Below are 13681 nucleotides of genomic sequence, written 5' to 3'. Positions count from 1 at the left end.
CCTCTCCCTCCGTCCCTCCTTCTCCTTCATGGGCGCTGTCATGCTGTCAGCCGACATATGCTCATCTGCACTGAAGGGGTTGGAGATGGGAGGGTAGCCGTTGGAGGGGACGCAGGGACGTCGGGCAGCGTCCGCCTTTTTACTGTCGCCACCCGACACTTGTCTTATTGCCCGCGTGTTCCTGATGTTTCGCCCTTTTAATCCTTTCAGCCATTTTCTCCCCGCTGCTCCTCCTCGTGCACAACAGCGGAGGCCTTAGCCGTGACAAATTACCCTCACACAGCTTTTACTGTGGGATTTTTACCCTCCTGCCTCTCACACTTCACTTAACATCTAAAGAGTTAGCCGCCTCTTAATTTGAGCTGCGGGGTGGTCAACAAAGTGCCGACTGTTCAGAGGACTGGTGTCCTGACGTGATATTTGTTTGTGCGGATCCTGCACTCTGACCTTCACTGTGTAAAAGTGTCTGGAATGATGGGAGGGCGGGGCTAATGACATGCATTTTCACATTCAAAAAAGTGGAAATTTTAATCTTTAAAAAATACCATTTATTTACTGTAGTTTCCCCCAAGTTATTAAAAAATCATTAAAAATATATAGAGGAAATGAGACTAGACAGTAGAGCTAAGTACTACAGTAATATAACAAGCGGAGAGTAAGACTGCATTCCCTCTGTGTGTGTGTTCTGTTTGTATTGAAGTGCTACAGGAAATGCATTCAAATGGCTTTGTTTACCTTGTCCATCAATGGTCTATATTTATATAGCACTGTAGTAGTCTTTATGTTCACTTAAGGTGCATTACACCACAGTTTTGCCAATCAGACATTTACTCACAAACACACAAACACATGCTGCTGACCCACACTCCCCCCATGAGACAAACACATAAACAACCATTTTCACATCCTGGTAAATTTGGTGGAAAAAAAAAATCTATATCAGGGACGTGAAAAATGAATCTTAGACAATTCAACACACATAAGGAGACCTTAAATGACAAAAAAATAATAATAAAAAACAGAACCTAACATCACTTAATATCCTGGATATTAAAAAAAAGAAAATCAAAATATCTATATTTCTGTGGTCACTCACTCCAAGGCTAACTTTGGAGAAGTTGCTAAAGGGCCAGGAATATTTAGAAAATGTTATCTGATATTACTATGGAAATGCATTCATCTCTAACAGCTTAATTCCGGGGTGTCAAACTCATTCTGGTTCAGGGGCCACATACCGCCTGACTAGATGTCAAGTGGGCCGGACCTGTACAACTATAACATAATGACCTATAAATAACAATAACTCCATACAATAGAAAACAGTAATATTCAATGAACTATAATTTGACAAAACATCACAAACATTAAGTGTTTATGATCTTTTTTTACTTTCAAAATTCATTAAGTGGGCCGGATTGAATCTCGTAGTGGGCCGATTTTGGCCCGCAGGCCATATGTTTGACACCCCTGGTTTAATTGTTTTCATGGTAGGCGGGCGGGGGGTGGGCACACCCGGACAGCTCAGCTGTAGATCACAGGGCCCCACGTAGAATGCACTCTCTCTCACACACACACACACACACACACACACACTCCGTCTCTCTGATGATGTAGTGATCCTGCATGTGTTTGTACTGTGGGACTAAACCATGGCGCTCAGAGAAACCCCAAGGAGAACCCACGAACACGCAAAGACCATCAGTTCCCACCAGCTATTGAACCGGTTCTTGAGTGCAGGAGCATTAACCACTCCTCATGCCACCATGCTGTGCGGCACATTTCTCTGCTGTTAAAAAGGTCAAACCCAAACAGCCACTTTGATGACATCACAAAGATGAAGTCCCCAAAGAGGCGGGCGGGGGGTGTTTACACAGAGCTTTTGCATGCATTGGTCAACACGAGGACCACAGAGGTGAAAAGGAAGAGAGAGACACGTCAAGCATTTCAACATCATCCCACACAGGCTCTCCAAAAGAAGATTCCGCGAGAGTCTAACCAGGATGTGGCGTTCAGGTGTAGATGGTTTTTTTTATTCCCCTAATTCTTCAGATTCAAAAACACTGTGCTGAGCAGTGAGACGACCACTTGCAGAGGAAGCAGTCAAGTGTTTCTATTTGTATGGATAACAAGGTCCTCGCTCCACTTAACTGCCCCGGCACCTGCCACTGCACGGAGCTGTGAGTAAACCTGTCACTCAAACTCAGTTTAACCTCTGTACCTTCTGCTTCGGCAGCACAACCGGTGATACTATTAACAAATGATAAGGTGCCACGAAGGGTGATTCTATTCTAATTCACATTTGGAAACTAAACTAAACTAAATGTGAGAACCACATCTCTTTATCAGCCTGCAGTATGCTGTTCACCTAAAACCCCATGATGGGCGCTTTAACACATTCACCTTTCCTTGTTGTACAGTCATTACAAGCCTGATCATTTAACTCAGGGGTGCCCAACCCCTGGTCCGTGGACCGGTGCTGGTCTGTAGGTCATTTGGTACCGTGCTGCAATGGGACACCGTGAAAAATGTACTTCAGTTTTACTAATTTACTTCATTAAAAGCAAATACAGTCATATCTTTTTACGTTTTTCATTAAAATATAATCTTTCAATATTTCACAACAACAGGTCATTCAGACGCTGATACTAACAGAATACTAACTAAAAAATGTTTTGTTTTGAAAATTGAATGATCCTTCCTTCAGATTGCGTGGTATTACTGGTCCGCAGTAGTGGCTGATACCCGCAGATTTAACCAAATGCCTTAAATAACAACCTACATGGGCCACATTTACTTTAGTGAAGAGACTTTAAATAAACAACCAAACAAACAAACAAACACACAAACTAATCAATAGTGACTGTGTTGTAGCATTTTTACTCCTGCTTATTTGTATTCAGTATGCAGTGCTGCATTTCGTCATTTTCCTAGGACAACAAAGGCAGCACTGGCCTTACACTGTTTAACTAGCCAGTGTGGCAAACAATTTAAATGAAAGCAGACCCATAAGTCTCCACCAATCAGCTGGCCTGAAGTTTTTTGACACTCGCTTCTATGGCAACACTCAGTGAAGCTACAGGAAATTGATTTGACGTCAAACTGAAGAAAGTGAATCGGTGGCCTTCAGGAAGCAAATTTGAGCCGCGGCTAGTAGTTCAAAGAAAACAAAACACCTATAGAATTCTAACCCGTTATGCGAGAACTATTTTGATGAATATTTAAATGTACCCTCAGCACTCAGGTGTATGATTGATTAAATGTAATCAATGGCATGAAGTTTTCATGAGCAAATTCCGTGTATTTAATACATTTTTTTACACTCACACCAGCCCACAGAAATACAGGAAAGCATAAAGTCCACTCAATAAAAAAACTCTTTCACAAACCAGCGTAAACAGACACACAAACAAACACACAAACGCGCACACTCTCTGTCCTTCTGGCTATCATGCGCGCGCACACTCTCTGTCCTTCTGGCTATGAGAAGCCTTGCCCTTAGTGCTCCCAGGCTGCAGTCTCCACAGCGTTCAGAGAGACTGTCTGAGTGCTTTATGTTTGCTGTAACACAGAGTCATCACTGTCAGAGCCATTGATTTGTCAACAACACTGTGATACACTATACATGGATAATGGGCCATCCCGTGCACCGTTACTGCATTTTTGTGGACGGCCAAGGAGCATCTGTTGTTATTGTTGTGTGGTTTTTTTTTCCTCCTCCTGCTCCTCCTCTTAATCCTCCTCCTCCACACCCCTCTGGCACACCATCATCCCAGCAGTTTGGAAACAATAAAAGAAAAGCAATGTGTCTTGCTCAGATACTAAATAGCTGTCTGGTTTGTGTCTCCTGAGGTGGGTGCACATCAACGCTCTGCCCATCTATCAGGCCAGTACACAGCCCTCCAACCTTCAGGTGTAAGGAAGATAAATACTCAGCACCCGAAAAGCCACCGTCGAGGTGGATGGACATGAAAAAGTCACAGATTCCAGAGTGATCGTTTAAGAAACAATTACAAAACAACTCTGTTAATAATAATCTGGTACTAGGAAACTAGTAACTAGAGACTGTATCTCATTACAGTGGTCCCTCTCTTTATCGCGGTTCTCCTTTCGCTCCCTCAGCACATAGCAGATTTTTTTAATCCGATCACGCAACATTTTGTCAATTATAAAATAATTTCACATACGAAAGTTTTGGCTTTAAAAATGTGGATTTTCGTTTTGATATTGAGATAAGCGCATTTGCGAACGATCGCTGGTAGCTTTGTTAACCTAGACGAAATGGTTCAAAGCATACAATGGCTAATATAGGCTAATACAATGCGTACTCTTGTACTATTGGCTAATTTAGCATGCTCTACTGTTCCTTACGCTGATTGGCTCATGCATCGTAGCATCTCTCAGGGGGAGGTTCATAAAAGGTAAATAGATACAGAAATGATAAAATAACTATCTGGCCTCTACTTCGCAATTTTTCCGATTTCGCGCTGGGTCTTGGAACGCAACTACTGCAATAGGGGAGGGAACGTGGTATATAAAAACATATTTTGTTTCAATTCATTTGAATTCAATTCATTTAAATCTTTGATTGATAATAAGGTGACACTATTTAAGCCGTTTATTTAAATCTTTGATTGATGATAAGGTGACACTATTTAAGCCGTTTATTTGAGGAATCTTTAGCCAAGTTTGACATTTAGCCTTTTGAACAAAAATACAAAGCTAGCCAAAACCAGCATAGTTCATACCAATAAATATTAGGGTTATTGCCATCTAACCTCCTTTCAGATCATATCTCCACGGAGAGGATTTCTAGAGGCTGTGGGAGACCCTGAACTGCGCAGGAAGGTTCTGGAAAGCCCCGTTTGAGGACGGCTGTGAGGTGTTGGCGGAGCCGTGACTTTGGGGGGTTACTTAGTGGTGGTGGGGTGCTGAGGGAGTCGGGGTCGGCAGCATCTAACACCCTTGGGAAAGTGAGTTTGGGGGAGGGAGCACCAGCTATGGGCCCTGTGGTTGGGCTGCTGCTAGGGGCCTATTGGCTGCTCCTCTTCTGTCTACTGGTCCCAGTGCTTTGGGCTGTCAGACCTCTGGGTTGAAATAACAGTACTATAAAAAGGAAACAATGTACTTGAGTGGTAGCTACAAGGGGGTCACACAGTGTTGTTATTGGCAACCGGCCTCCTTCAGTTCATAGTTAGATAGTTACATGTATGTTTTTAAAGTTTCACTACCTAAAAGGTATACACAATTATATATAAAATACACAGAGAAGGTGTTTTTAATGAGATGCTACACAGATAAGTGGTGGTGGTATAAATAAGTAAAACAAGCTAGTCACTCCTTTTCCCTGCGGTGTTTGATTAAACACTACTTTCCTCTTATCTTGACTGCCGCCGCACGCTATCTGCACTGTGATTGGCAGACGACTGCCTGCTGCCTCAGATAGCATTTCACTCTGCTTTAGGTAAATAGGAACTGAACTGAACTGAGACCATTTAAACAGTCCGACGTAATGTAAGGTAAGAAGATTAAAACTGACCAAACAGTGGCTGAGCACAGAAGGCACCACCGCTGCGGAACTGAGAAACACACATATTGACTGCAAACACACACACAGACACACTGCTTCCTGTTTTAGTTAAGTCAAAGAGCAGAGACAGGCATCGGTGATGTCGGACACGCAGAGCCTTGAGTGGATTTTTAAGCATTACTAACCTCTGACTTCTGTTTTTTTTTTTTTAAACAAACAGATTTTAATTGCATCAGGCATGCAAACGCACAAGAACCTGAGGACATGTTTCTGCCCGGACGCCCTCATTTCTGAGCCAGAGCTACTCTGCTGTGCCCACAGGCCTTCGTAAACTGACCAGTGAGTGAGTGACCCACCATGACTCTAACACCGCTTGGCAGCAGGACCTGGAGACAGATGTTTCCTGCCACTGGCGTGGTGCTGAAGAGAGGATGCTCGATGCACACACACACACACAAACACACACACACACACACAGAGACACACATTGTGCTCAAATGGCAGCCGTGGGTGGGTAGTGTCTGCTGAGTGTTAGTATGTGTGTGTGATGGGTGTAAAAGAAGAAATAAATCATGTCAGAGCAATTTGTGGCGATGGCTGCTGCTGCTGCTGCTGCTGCGTGATTAGTAGTCTCGTCACGCAGCAGCTCCCCTTAGCAGTCAGCAGACGCAGGTTGACAACAGGCCAAAGAGGAATTTTAATTTTGCTTTGAGTCTCAGAGCTCCTGACATAGATATGGAGACGCATTTCTGAAGCGAACTGCCGTCACTGGCCTTCAAAACGCGCCCTCAACAAGAACAAAGTCTAGTGACGAAGAACCCCAAAACGTTCAACAAAAACAGCAGAAATAAGCAAAAAATAACAACAACAATAATAATAATAATCATTCATGTCAGCTTCTACAGATCATCCGCCACTCCCTCTACGTCCCACTAAGAACATTTTCTTCCCCCAAAATATTCTCCTCTCTGTTCAACAAACTCCCTTAATTATCTAACGCCAACTCTAACCCTAAATACAATAAGAATTTAATCAAATTGTGCCATAGACATACATGCGTTTAAACAGTGCTCCAACATAATGGGCATATATAAAGTATGTTCAGCTAATATGAGTAAATATATGTTAAATGTCTTCAGCCTGATCATTAGAATAGTGGCCCCAATGCCAAAAAAGTGTGGACACCCCTGGATTACCTGGTGTGGTACAGATTAGGTGCATGTAGCTCTATGGCACAATATGATTAAATTATTATATATTCATAATAGAATTATATTTTATTATTTTTAAATATATGGTCACTACCAGACATAATAGAATTATATTTTATTATTTTTATTTTCATTAGTTATGATCTACCACCACTCTCTTTAATCTACTGGAAGATCAGCTGGAGGTCATAACACAATAGGGAAACCAGTAAATATGTGCCATAAAACCTGTGTCCTACTGAAATACTTCCATCGCTTGAACACACAGTTCCATTCCATGGCCAATTACTAACCTCTTCCTGTTAAATACACTGCTGACAAAATCTTGTAAATGTCATTTTTTCCCCCCCTGAATTACACTTTGTGAATGGATTAAGATGAGTGAGGAGAGACAGAGCAGCAGCAGCAGCAGCAGCAGCAGCAGCAGCAGCAGCACATGCAGACCCTGCTGTGTCTGGTGTATGAAGAGGAGGAGACTGTGGTAATAACGCTGGTGGAGCAGAGCAGAGTAATGCAGCATATTTCTCCTCACAGCTGCCACTTTAATGAGCAGACAAAATGGCCACCCTTGAATAATTAATATGCGGGTCCATTAACAAGGCATTAGAATGCATTCTATGTCTTATTGATTTCTTTTCCCCTGACTTTTTGTTTTTTATTGTTGAAAACTTTTACTCCATCCGTCGACCACTCTGCTTCCAGCACTGGAGCGGGTGAAATATGGCTGCTGCTGTTTAAATGTCAGCTTTGTAATTACACATGGAGCCACGAGATGGGCAATCCTGTGGCCTGAGGGCCTCTGATTTATGGTCAGGCACTGATGGTCACAGCACAGACACGTACAGACAAAATGCTTTCACACATAAAACATCCCCCTTTTTTCCTGCTATGCCCTACACACACACACACACACACGCACACCCCCAACGTAAACACAGATTACACACCCTTTTATTTACTGTTTACAGTTCATCCATCAAGTCCACGCTTTCACAAGAATACAATAAACAAACAAACAAACAAAAACAGTCAGCGTCTTAATCCTTTAACGGAACAGCTGATCTAATTGATGTCATTGATTTTTGAGATTTTGTTTTGGTTTTTTTCCCCTCTCTTGGAAGAATAAGACAATCAATAGTCTTTTAGTTTTCACTTCTGAACATAACACAAATGTGGCTAGGTCAAAAAAATAATATTTTTTTCAAAATCTATGGAGAATATCTCTTGGTTCAATCCCTAGGCCTCTGTTTGTGTAAATATATATTTGAATTTGATTACTGTCTCCATAGCAGGGTGTAGTACAGAAGAGGTACAACAGGACAACAACAGTACTGAATTGTAAAAACTACAAAAGCATAGTTTCAACAGAATCTAGTAGTTTTTTTTTACCTGTCTGGCCGGCCTGCAGTCCAGGTCTGGGTCCACCTAAAACAACAAAACACAAACAAAAACAAAAACAAACAAACAAACAAACAAACAAACAAAAACACGTAATGAAGAGCAGTCCGTCAACACTGACCATGACTATTGAACAACAACATTCTTCAACTTTACAGAACTAATCAGTTCCATTCCATGTCATTAAACAAGAGTACTTGACCCAGTGACCCTGAGCTCTATATTAGCTCTGCTGTTGGCCTGATAAATGGACGTTTGTCTGCTTTAACAAATACAAGTTGATAAAAAAAACAACTTAGTCTAATTAGTTAAAAGTGCAGTTATATGATTTACAAATTAGGTTTGCTATTAATGTCCATGTATTTGGTGATTTGTCAGGTTTTTATATTGAGTTTCAGGCACACCTGTCAGACACAAAGCTAATCACGGAACCTGATTGGCAATTACGACTACTTTGTAACATTCTATTGACTAAATGATTAATCAATAAATCAAAACGCAATCACAAACGTGGCCCACGATGAGAGCACTGTGGCGTCTGCGGCGCTGCATCAATGCAGAAATTGATGCAAGCGTCGCTGCTGTGCTCAGTGTGTGCTACAGCCGTGTCAGTAAAACCATGCCCTCCGACTCCTCCACCTTCTGTATTTATTTATTTCTTTTTGGCTCAGTGGTCTAACACACTCTGGTGGCATGTGGGACACCCCGGGTCAATACACCCTCACTTACAACCCCCCCTCCCCCCCCCCACCCCGGTCAGATTGGAGGCTGAGATACCTGCTGGGAAAACCAATCTATATCTGGACGAGTGGAGGAGAAGCGAGGGCCAGATCAATGTAGAGATATTGATACACGCAGCCATGCAAGGAGAGACTACTCTGAACTCATTCTCTCTTACTGAAAAGATTAGGAATTGAGATGAACTGCTGAGTAAGGTGTGTGTGTGTGTGTACATGTGTGTGTGCATGGATGATAAAAGAGACACTGTAACACGTTGGCAGATCGTTCAGATACAGCAGAGACACAGACCAAAGAGAGCGGAGATGTTGAGACCCAGATTACCACCACGGAGCTGGGTAACAGTGTGAAAGCACTTGGTCAATAATAAATACGTCCCAATTACACCACATGAGCTCCTGCTGCAGGCCTGTGCGGCGCCACACCTGCCGACTCCCTCAAATACCTGAAATTACCACGGCGCCCTCACGCCGAGCCGGTGGACCACGGCGTACGCCGACTGCATCAACAACAACGAGGATTTACAGCACAGCTACGTGCGGCCACAGACATAAACTCACACCTGCAGCTGCTGCGCTGAATTCATTTTCCATCACAGCAGAGAGGTTGAACGTCAGGGTTTGATCCCCTCTGATGACTCGCGGTTGGGGTCTGATTTTTTTTTAGGCAACCATCCCTTCCCCTCCCCCTGTTCTCTTCTCTTCACAGAGACAAGACTTGACATCCAGGTGTTTTATAGTATTTGTGGCTCTGATCATCCATCAAGCCGATCGATCACTCTCCCAGCAGCTTTTATTAATGATCTTGTCAGCCGGCCCGCTCTTGGGTGCAGCCGCTTGTCCAGAATGATAGATCATTAGCTAGTCTGCCTGCTATTTATTCTCTCATGACCTTGTCTCTCTCCATTGCGGAGTTGGCCAAGTTATGAGACGTAAAACGTATTAATTCAGTATTGATTCTGTTTTTAATTTATATTTGGGCCTTATGAGAATGCAAAAGTGCAGAGTGTCGGAAAAAATAAAAACCCTGCTCACTTCAAAGGGCATGCTTGAATTGTATTTTTTTTTAAAAAAAATAAGAACATAGGACGTGTATTCCCTTCTGTTGTGACGGTGCAGCCACTAACAGGGTACAGTGGTGTGGTCACCTACTGGAGAGCTGCCCTCTAGAGGGACAGTGATCAGGATGTTACTGCAATGGAAATTTAGAAATGTATTAGGCAAGAAACGCAGTAAGTTTAATTAATTAAATTAATGAATATCTGAGGAAAAATTACAAAATTCTGAATGAAAGCTATTATCCATGAAATGCGGACAGACTCGCCGCATTGTCATATGACTCCTGGTGGCTGACTGCGGTAAAGGCGATAGGAAGCCTGACAGGTAAAGGAATGCTAAAAATGCATTACATTTTCTAATTAAAAAATATTTAAAAAAATAAACCTTAAATATTAATGTTAGACAAAAAAGTGATTTTTCAAACCCCAAGGTATCTGTCCAGAAAGATTCTGGCCCTCTGACAAATATAGTTGGAGACCCTTTGCCATATTACTGAAATTAATACCATTCAGTAAAGAAGTATTGAGGCTCCAGGTGGACGAGGAAGAAAAGGAAGAGGAGCAGAAAGACAAAGGTGGACTGAGAGAAAAGGGCAGAGAGATAAGAGAGAGAAAAAAACGAGAGAGAGAGAGAGAGAGAGCGAATCAGCAGGAGTTTGCACAAAGCCTGAGGCTGAGTCACTGATGTGGAAGAAGCTTCAGAATAAACATGAGCTCTATGTAAACAATAACCTGCCGTGACAAGCATCTCCTCTGTGTCCACCCAGAGCTGCAGGTTGCATGGATTCACTGTTGTGCTTTTGAATACGTGTGTGTGTGTGTGTGTGTGTGTCTGCTGGATTCTCAGTGAGTGTTGTTCTTCCTGCATCACTGACACCCACTGTCACCTGGACCACAAATCTGCACTCTATTGTGACCATCAAAAGTGTGCACATAGAAATGTGCTGTCTGAGATTACACTCACACTATAGACTTATGATAAGCAGGAGGGGTTTAAATGAAATGACAAAACAACCAACGCAGAAGTCAATGAAGGAATGAGTGGGTATTGTTTTTGAGCGGAGCGTCACTACAGTTAAAGTGAAGCCTGAGATATAAGAAACGTTTATTAAACTAAAACCATTTACTATTTTTGAAATTCTCAGAAGAAAAATCTCAGAATTGCCTCAAAATGAGAATTTGAAAAACATGAACAAGAAATATATTCAAAACCTATCTATTCGTCTATCTGTCCATCTATCCAATTAATCCATCTATCTATCTATCTGTCCGTCCATCCATCCATCTATCTGTCTGTCCATCCATCCATCTGTGCATCCATCCATCCATCTGTGCATCCATCCATCCATCTGTGCATCCATCCATCCATCTGTGCATCCATCCATCCATCTGTGCATCCATCCATCCATCTGTGCATCCATCCATCCATCTGTGCATCCATCTATCCGTCTGTCCATCCATCTATCTATCTGTCCGTCCATCCATCCATCTATCTATCTGTCCGTCCATCCATCCATCTATCTGTCTGTCCATCCATCCATCTGTCCATCCATCTATCCGTCTGTGCATCCATCTATCTATCTGTCCATCCATCCATCTGTGCATCCATCTATCCGTCTGTCCATCCATCTATCTATCTGTCCCTCCATCCATCTGCCTGTCCATCCAGCCGCTCCACAAAAGGTGTATGACAACGATTCACTAATGTTAAAAACAAACCAATCCCTGCGGTGAACTGCACTGATAATTCTCCATCCTTGTACTAATGTAGGTGAGACCATAAAGGGCAGCTGGGATTAAGTTGCCTATTCTTCTGGACATTTTCACATGTATCCAAGTGTGACCTAAATCTAAACGTGTCAGTTTGATGCCCCACTGTTATCTGTCCACTCTTTGATCTGCAAACAGTCAATCTTTTTGGTCAGCCTTTAGCCAGGTGCACGCTGGAAACAGCTTTAGAAAAGCCGCTGGAGGAAATGAATCTCTGATTGAATGACGCCGACTTCAATCAGTGTGCCTGATGTAATAAAAACCTCTTTCTCCAAATCTAATAATGTTTCCTTGCTTTGCCCGCATCCACCGCCACCTGATTCCTGCTCTGACATCATCATCTGAACAATAGGCTAAAATTAGGTCCCCAAAATAAAAAGCCGCTCCTCTGACAACAACGGAATCGAGCTCGTCTCGTCCACGCGTTTTTCGACTTCTGCACAGGGCGGAATCGACACGAGCTCTCATCCACGCGTTTTTCGACTTCTGCACAGGACGCCGAACAACCTTACCCGTGTCCCCCAAAACCCACTCTTCAAAACCCAGGGGCCCAATAAGCAGCCAGCTGTAGACAAGCTCTTTCTCCATGCTCCGGCAGACTCAGACAGGAGAGGGTGTGAACGGATGTGTTTGTCTAAAAGAGAGAAAGATGAAGGAGACGTGGTTCAAGGGCACCGGCGCTCCATCAGGCTTCTGTCTGGGGAATATCCTTCTCCGTCCCCCGTGTGAGCAGAAGACGAGCTCCGGACCGCGTGTCTCGGACACACACACACAGTTAACAATCCTCCAAACTCAGCCGCAGCCTCAACCTTCCCACCCGTGGCCCTGCATAATGTTAAAAACAAACCAATCCCTGCGGTGAACTGCACTGATAATTCTCCATCCTTGTACTAATGTAGGTGAGACCATAAAGGGCAGCTGGGATTAAGTTGCCTATTCTTCTGGACATTTTCACATGTATCCAAGTGTGACCTAAATCTAAACGTGTCAGTTTGATGCCCCACTGTTATCTGTCCACTCTTTGATCTGCAAACAGTCAATCTTTTTGGTCAGCCTTTAGCCAGGTGCACGCTGGAAACAGCTTTAGAAAAGCCGCTGGAGGAAATGAATCTCTGATTGAATGACGCCGACTTCAATCAGTGTGCCTGATGTAATAAAAACCTCTTTCTCCAAATCTAATAATGTTTCCTTGCTTTGCCCGCATCCACCGCCACCTGATTCCTGCTCTGACATCATCATCTGAACAATAGGCTAAAATTAGGTCCCCAAAATAAAAAGCCCCTCCTCTGACAACAGCGGAATCGACACGAGCTCTCATCCACGCGTTTTTCGACTTCTGCACAGGACGCCGAACAACCTTACCCGTGTCCCCCAAAACCCACTCTTCAAAACCCAGGGGCCCAATAAGCAGCCAGCTGTAGACAAGCTCTTTCTCCATGCTCCGGCAGACTCAGACAGGAGAGGGTGTGAACGGATGTGTTTGTCTAAAAGAGAGAAAGATGAAGGAGACGTGGTTCAAGGGCACCGGCGCTCCATCAGGCTTCTGTCTGGGGAATATCCTTCTCCGTCCCCCGTGTGAGCAGAAGACGAGCTCCGGACCGCGTGTCTCGGACACACACACACAGTTAACAATCCTCCAAACTCAGCTGCAGCCTCAACCTTCCCACCCGTGGCCCTGACCAGCTTCCAGGCCTGGCGTGGGTGGTTAGGTGGGGCAGGGCTGGGATTTGGTGGGGGCACTGGAGCTGTCCTCTGGTGCTCCTGCAGCCCTGTCTGCTCATCCATCCTAGGCTGCCAACCCGCAGATCGATACCAGTGCTCTCTTAATCAGGTCTCTGGTGACTGTGGGTGGATGAGTGTGTGTGTGTGTGTGGACGGTAGGTTGTACTGGCTGAAAGTTGCATTTGTGTTTCTCTCCCTTCACACCTCGAGCTGTGTTCCTCACATCTTTTCAGCCACGTTAAACGCACGTCACTTGTC

The sequence above is a fragment of the Cynoglossus semilaevis genome, chromosome 5, assembly GCF_000523025.1.
Source record: "Cynoglossus semilaevis isolate Cse_v1.0 chromosome 5, Cse_v1.0, whole genome shotgun sequence".
NCBI classification, from domain to species: domain Eukaryota; kingdom Metazoa; phylum Chordata; class Actinopteri; order Pleuronectiformes; family Cynoglossidae; genus Cynoglossus; species Cynoglossus semilaevis.
This window is presented reverse-complemented; position numbering follows the sequence as displayed.